The sequence below is a fragment of the Amblyomma maculatum genome, chromosome 5 (genome assembly GCF_055883805.1).
Source record: "Amblyomma maculatum isolate TAMU_Amacu chromosome 5, ASM5588380v1, whole genome shotgun sequence".
Taxonomy (NCBI): domain Eukaryota; kingdom Metazoa; phylum Arthropoda; class Arachnida; order Ixodida; family Ixodidae; genus Amblyomma; species Amblyomma maculatum.
The window spans coordinates 39218119-39225077 of record NC_139348.1 but is presented as its reverse complement, the minus strand read 5'-3'; the positions used below and the strand labels follow the sequence as shown (position 1 = coordinate 39225077).

The following is a 6959-nucleotide window of genomic DNA, read 5'->3' as shown; positions in this document are numbered from 1 at the left end:
TATCAAAACTAGCTCTTGGCCAGCCTGTAGTGTTTGTGAAAAGGCAACAGTGACAAGAGGGTGTTTTGCTAGAGCTTTTAAGGCTCTTAAATCTGTGCAGCTCTGCTTTAGTACATGCATTGTCTCCTGTACATGGCTATTTAAATGATTTCTGTTCATTTTATTACAAAACGTCATTCTAAATATTTAGATAAGCTTGCTCACCTCTATTGTTTGTTTGCATTGTGTTCACGCATGCTATAGCTGGAAATGATGCAGTATTAGTTGCAAGTAAATAAATAAAAGGAGCAGCAACTACATTTCCTTCGTCCGCACATTTTTAAGAGAAACATACATGGGCTCATTAGATTTTAGTGTTGTTTGCAACTGTGTTTGATAGTGAAAGATCTTCCTGTTATTGCATAGAAATCTTTCAGAAACTTCTGAAATAGTTTGATACCTGGTAGTGTGGAGGTTGACTTCCCAGACAGTAATGTATTCCTATAGTACCGTATGCATGCACAATAGATACATGTAACCCCTTGCACATATCACTGAATCTTCCACTCTAGAAGAGAATTTTGTGCACAAGCACTTTACTGTAGTTTGCCTCTGTGGAGCATTGTATTTCTAATTCTGTGCTGTTTTTATGCTGTTACTTAGCAACATATGAAGTATTCCTTGTTTCTGTTACTTGTCCATTTGACTTTTCCTTTTTTTATTATTCAAAATAACTTTCTTCCTGCTGTTCTGACTAGTGTTCTCGTATGCATATGCAGTCCTCTTGATGCTTCATTGAGTAATATCTGGAGACTCCCTGTTGCCGTGGTCTGTGCCGACAAGTAAAACTAGGCAACCTGACTTCCGGGACAAGTAGTAGTGGGACATAGCTGCATGGTTTCTTCAGCATCCATGTGGATTTCTTATAAAAGAAAGGTATTTCTTCTATATTTGACTTTCATATGTGATCAAGATTTTACCTTGGTGACAAGCTCTTGAAGGAAAGGATGGACATGAATGGCACTTTCTTGATTTCTTACTCTCGGGAATACACTATTACGACTTGTTAACTGCATATGTAGCAAAAATTGTGTGTGACTGCATATTCCAGCAGTAAGCTGCATGATTTTTTAAGGATGAAATAATTTAGCTCCTATTGTCGGTAGCCTACTATTGGCGAGCCAAAGCAGTCAATACTAGGTACTAAAAGGTGATAATGCGGGGCCGGGTGGGTTTTAATGAGACAAGCTCTCCACGTTTTAAGCCTTTGTACAGGGCTAGCATGTCTCCCTGAATGTGTCTGGGACACATGCAAGTCTTGTATCCTCAAAAGGACCTTGTCTAAATTTAAATAAAAGTAGCGCCAACCTATTTTGAGTACGACCAGTTCAGCAGTATGCCCAAAATTGAAGCAAAAAGGCATTCATGTCCTGTGCGATGTAAGTGCACGTTAAAGAGCCCCAGCTCGTCGAACGCTCTGAAGTCCTCCCCTACAGCATCTCTCATAGCCTGGGTTGCTTTGGGATGTTAAACCACATAAACCAAACCAGTCATTTTTTACCACCCCATCTGACTTGTCTTTCCACGTATCTCCAAAAGATATTGCCTACATAAGACTTGCCACTATTCCCGAGATTACCTAGATTATTATGTATTTATGTATTTTATGATTATGTAATTTTCCTCAGTGGAACATTGCGTTTCCAATTCTGGGCTTTTCATACTGTCAATCAGCAACCATATGAAATACTCCTTCTATGTTTCTTTTACTTGCGCATTTGACTTTTCCTTTATTATTCAAAAAATCTTCCTTCGTGCTGTTATGACAAGTGTTCTCATGTGTATATGCAGTCCTCTTGTTGCTTCATTCGACCATATCTGGAGACACCCTGTTGCCATGGTCTGTGCCGACAGGTAACAAGGCAACCTGACTTCCGGGACAAGTAGCAGTGGGACATAGCAGCGTAGTTTCTTCAGCATCCATGTGGACTTCTTATAAAAGAAAGGTATTCTAAATTTTGCTTTCATATGTGATAAAGATTTTACCTTGGTGACAAGCTCTTGAAAGGAAAAGATGGGCATGAGTGGCACTTTCTTATTTTCTTACTGTCTGGGAATACACTATTGAGACTTGTTACCTGCATATGTAGCAAAAAGTATGTGTGACTGCATATTGTAGGGTAACTATAATATACTTCATCATTCCCTATTATTGCTCTTGTATTCACCTAGGTGCTTGGTGTAGCTGGTTTCCTTCAGTAATTACTTAGGTGTGTGTCTTATCTGCTATGGCTAACATAGGCAACACTCAGGAAAAATGGGAGCAAACAGGCATAGTGGCATCACTTGCTGGTAGCATGCACCAAAATGTATGTATACGTACTGATACGTTGCCGCTCAACATGTGTAACTTGACTGAAGATAAAGCACACGGGAAGACACAAGAGAAGAAGACACAGGAGACTCGCTAACTCACATCTGGTTTATTTGCACAGTACATAACAATGCACAGTACATAACAATCACATAAAGACAGAGAAAAAATATAAGGAATATTACAAAACATGATCAAGGAATATCACAAAACCCGATCAAGAAAACTGATCTCTGCCTTCCAGAGCCGCACCGACGTATCGCTGACACACCTATCTCCCCTTTTCCTGATATGGAATGCCTCCAAAAGCTCACGCGCTGTCTTATCACGGCCTCTGCCCAGAATCTTTATGTCAGCCAGTCGCGGCTCGCACGCAGTGCAGTTCGCGCAATGCGTTGCCAAATTTGTCCCTCCACTCCTTAAAGCCCGCAAATGATCCCCTGCTCGATCATTAATACAGCGCCCGGTCTGGCCAATGTAGGCCTTCCCACAGGTCAGCGGGATCTCATATACGACCCCCATGCAGCAGACGACAAACCGCTTAGAATGTTTTTTCTCACAACCGCTCGGTTTTCCAACACGCGAAATGCGTGAGCAAAGCTCCGTCATCTTCTTCGGAGCGGAGCACACCACCGGCATGCCATGTCTGTTCGCCACTTTCTTCACGTGGTGCGCAACCTTATGCATATATGGTACCACAACAGGCTTGGCCGTATTTCTCACCGGAGCAGTTTTCTTCCCAAAACCAAGCGAGCCATGTTTGGGAAGAAAACTGCTCCGGTGAGAAATACGGCCAAACCTGTTGTGGTACCGTATATGCATAAGGTTGCGCACCACGTGAAGAAAGTGGCGAACAGGCATGGCGTGCCGGTGGTGTTCTCCGCTCCGAAGAAGATGGCGGAGCTTTGCTCACGCACTTCGCGTATTAGAAAATCGAGCGGTTGTGAGAAAAAACATTCTAAGCGGTTTGTCGACTGCTGCATGGGGGTCGTATATCCCGCTGACCTGTGGGAAGGCCTACATTGGCCAGACCGGGCGCTGTATTAATGATCGAGCAGGGGATCATTTGCGGGCTTTAAGGAGTGGAGGGACAAATTTGGCAGCGCATTGCGCGAACTGCACTGCGTGCGAGCCGCGACTGGCTGACATTAAGATTCTGGGCAGAGGCCGTGATAAGACAGCGTGTGAGCTTTTGGAGGTATTCCATATCGGGAAAAGGGGAGATAGGTGTGTCAGCGATACGTCGGGGCGGCTCTGGAAGGCAGAGATCAGTGTTCTTGATCGGTTTTGTGATATTCCTTGATCATGTTTTGTAATATTCCTTATATTTTTTCTCTGTCTTTATGTGATTGTTATGTACTGCGCATGACCCCTTTTCAGCATATATTTGCTGTTATTGCTGCAAATAAACCAGATGTGAGTTAGCGCGTGTCCTGTGTCTTCTTCTCTTATGTGTGTCTTCCCGTGCGCTTTATCTTCAGTCAAGTTACAATGCACCACCTATCCCAGCTTCAAGTTTTGTTCAACATGTGTATTTGCTTGATGTAGCAAATGGCAGAGGCGAGAGTTTATCTGATGACCAAGCATACTGGCGTGTAAATTTCATTCCTTTGTTTCCTGGGCCCCTGTTGTGATAAACTAATGTCAAATGATATAGAGGATCAAAAGGAATACAACTAAACACAGCAATAGTCTCTATCTCCTGAGGGTGTTTTGCAGTATAGTTTGTACAGACAGTGGTTGGAAACCTGTTAGCATATTGCCGCGAAACCTTCAAAACAGTATTTCTTGTTTTTTAACAGCCGCCGGCATACAGCCTTATCACTCTGAATCCGGACCGCGTATCAGTTCCGTAATTTTTGTTTGTTACTGCTCGATGTCGCGAGTCACACCTTTATCAGTTTTGTTGTAGCGCAAGACGCACCGAGATCTGTCTCGAAGGTTCCGGCCACTCGCTTGTCTTTCCACAATGTTCCAGCCCGTGCTGGTAGCTGTTTGCGACGTTATCTAGATTTTTCTGTGCAGCCTTTAAATTGAGCGTTGCCGAGTGTGACGAGCGTTCTTTGTTCGACGATCGACGAGCACGTTTGTTTCTATCGCCGCCGCCGAGTTGCTTATTTCTTTTGCGGGCGCAAGCCAGCCCAAATAAAGAGTTTCTTTAGTGCAATCATCGACCCCCTTCATTTGTGTCGCCAACCTTGTCGCCACTACGTGACATCTGGTGGAGGTGCTGGGTAACTTCGGCAGGCAGTCGCGGCCAGTAATACTTCTCCTGGATTCGACGCAATGTGCGCGCAAATCCGAGGTGGCCTGCTGTGGGCTCATCGTGCAACGCCTGTAGAATTTCTTGCCGAAGGGTTTTAGGCACACTTCGCTTCTGCGTTGATTACCGCCGCTTGAATAGCATAACGAAGAAGGATGTCTACCCGCTTCCCCGCATCGACGACACTCTAGACCGGCTCTGCAATGCAAGGTACTTCTCATCGATGGACCTGAAGAGCGGATATTGGCAAATTGAGGTCGACGAAAGAGATCGTGAAAAGACCGCATTCATCACAAATTTTTTGTCGAACAAATTCTCTTGCGACACGGCGCCCCAGAAGTGCTCATCACGGACAGGGGAACAGCGTTTACGGCAGAGTTGACGCAAGCCATCCTGGAATACAGTCACACAAGCCATCGACGAACAACTGCGTACCATCCCCAGACCAATGGCCTTACGGAGCGCCTGAACAAAACGATCGCGGACATGATCGCTATGTACGTCGACGCTGAACACAAGACCTGGGACGCTATCTTGCCGTACGTGATCTTCGCGTATAACACGGCAGTCCAGGAGACGACCAGAGCGACCCCGTTTAAGCTTGTGTACGGCAGGGAGCCCACGACGACGCTCGACGCAATGCTGCCGCACGTAACCAGCGAAGACAACATTGACGTCTCCGCCTACCTGCAGCGTGCAGAGGAAGCCCGACGACTCGCACGGCTCCGTATTAAAGACCAACAGCGCACCGACAGCCGACGATACAATTTACGACGACGCCACGCAGAGTACAATCCAGGAGACCAAGTGTGGGTTTGGACACCAATTCGCCGTCGCGGATTAAGTGAAAAGTTGTTGCGTCGATACTTTGGGCCATACAAAATCCTTCGCCGCGTCGGACCACTGGACTATGAAGTCATTCCCGACGGAACATCAGCATCACAACGGCGACGCGCACGCCCAGAAATTGTACATGTTGTACGACTGAAGCCATATTACGCGCGTTAAAGAATCTGTGGTGTTTAAACTTTGCAGTATGTTTAGGTTTCTTTGTTTTGAAACATCGAGGCGATGTTTTTTTTAAGGGGGGAGTAATGCCGCGAAACCTTCAAAACAGTATTTCTTGTTTTTTAACAGCCGCCGGCATACAGCCTTATCACTCTGAATCCGGACCGCGTATCAGTTCCGTAATTTTTGTTTGTTACTGCTCGATGTCGCGAGTCACACCTTTATCAGTTTTGTTGTAGCGCAAGACGCACCGAGATCTGTCTCGAAGGTTCCGGCCACTCGCTTGTCTTTCCACAATGTTCCAGCCCGTGCTGGTAGCTGTTTGCGACGTTATCTAGATTTTTCTGTGCAGCCTTTAAATTGAGCGTTGCCGAATGTGACGAGCGTTCTTTGTTCGACGATCGACGAGCACGTTTGTTTCTATCGCCGCCGCCGAGTTGCTTATTTCTTTTGCGGGCGCAAGCTAGCCCAAAATAAAGAGTTTCTTTAGTGCAATCATCGACCCCCTTCATTTGTGTCGCCAACCTTGTCGCCACTACGTGACAATATTTTGAGGAAAAAGAGGCATCTGAGGGAAGAGAGATGTGTGTGATGCTAGCACAAAGCGTGTGAAATTGGCAGAGAAATTTTGAGCATGTATATTTCTTTTCTAGGTGACACCATGATAAATTTGATATGGCCGCTACATCAAACACACAATGTCGTTGCCATCGGAAACCAAGTGTTTCTGTGTCAAGGGTTTATGCAATAAATGAAGGTATGAATTTGCATCTGTTTCTTTCACTACTCTCACTTTTCACGAAATATTACACGCATGTGAACAGTGAGTAAAATACACATTATTATTGGACACTTGAAATATAGTTAGCATAACACAAGATAATAATACTTTGTATGAACACGATTCTTTAAAATAACGGTGGCCAATTATCGGAACACAGTCGTTACAGTGTCCATATACGCTATCAATAGGCTAATCATAAGAGGTATAAATACGTTCTATGTAAATACATTCTATTCAATCACGGTGGCCAGTTGTCGGAAGGGAGGTCATACATAGATCATACGTGTTCTAAAGACTTTCTTTTGATGGTCGATAGCTTCTATGATCATATTGTCTAAAGACATCGCATAAAGTAATAGACATTTTTGTAAGGGCATGCCTCTGCGCTCGCTCTCAGCCTCGAAGGGCGCGGTCGGCCGGCTTGGTTGCATAATAGTTTATTCCAAACTGCGTAAACTATATGCCGCTATTATTAACCTGTGGCTTTCCCGGCTTCAAGACTTGCATTTTAAATCACAGCGGGAGCATTTTTCATTTTACCGGGATCGTAT

The 6959-nt window shown here is 44.8% G+C and overlaps 1 long non-coding RNA gene across 1 annotated transcript; it reads left to right on the top strand.

Annotated features, from left to right (window-relative positions):
- Positions 1–803: 803 nt before the first annotated feature.
- On the top strand, positions 804–6592 carry LOC146188089 (uncharacterized). The gene is made up of 3 exons (XR_014707174.1): positions 804–821; positions 1894–1985; positions 6278–6592. It is a non-coding gene; the product is annotated as an uncharacterized LOC146188089 (long non-coding RNA).
- Positions 6593–6959: the final 367 nt, after the last annotated feature.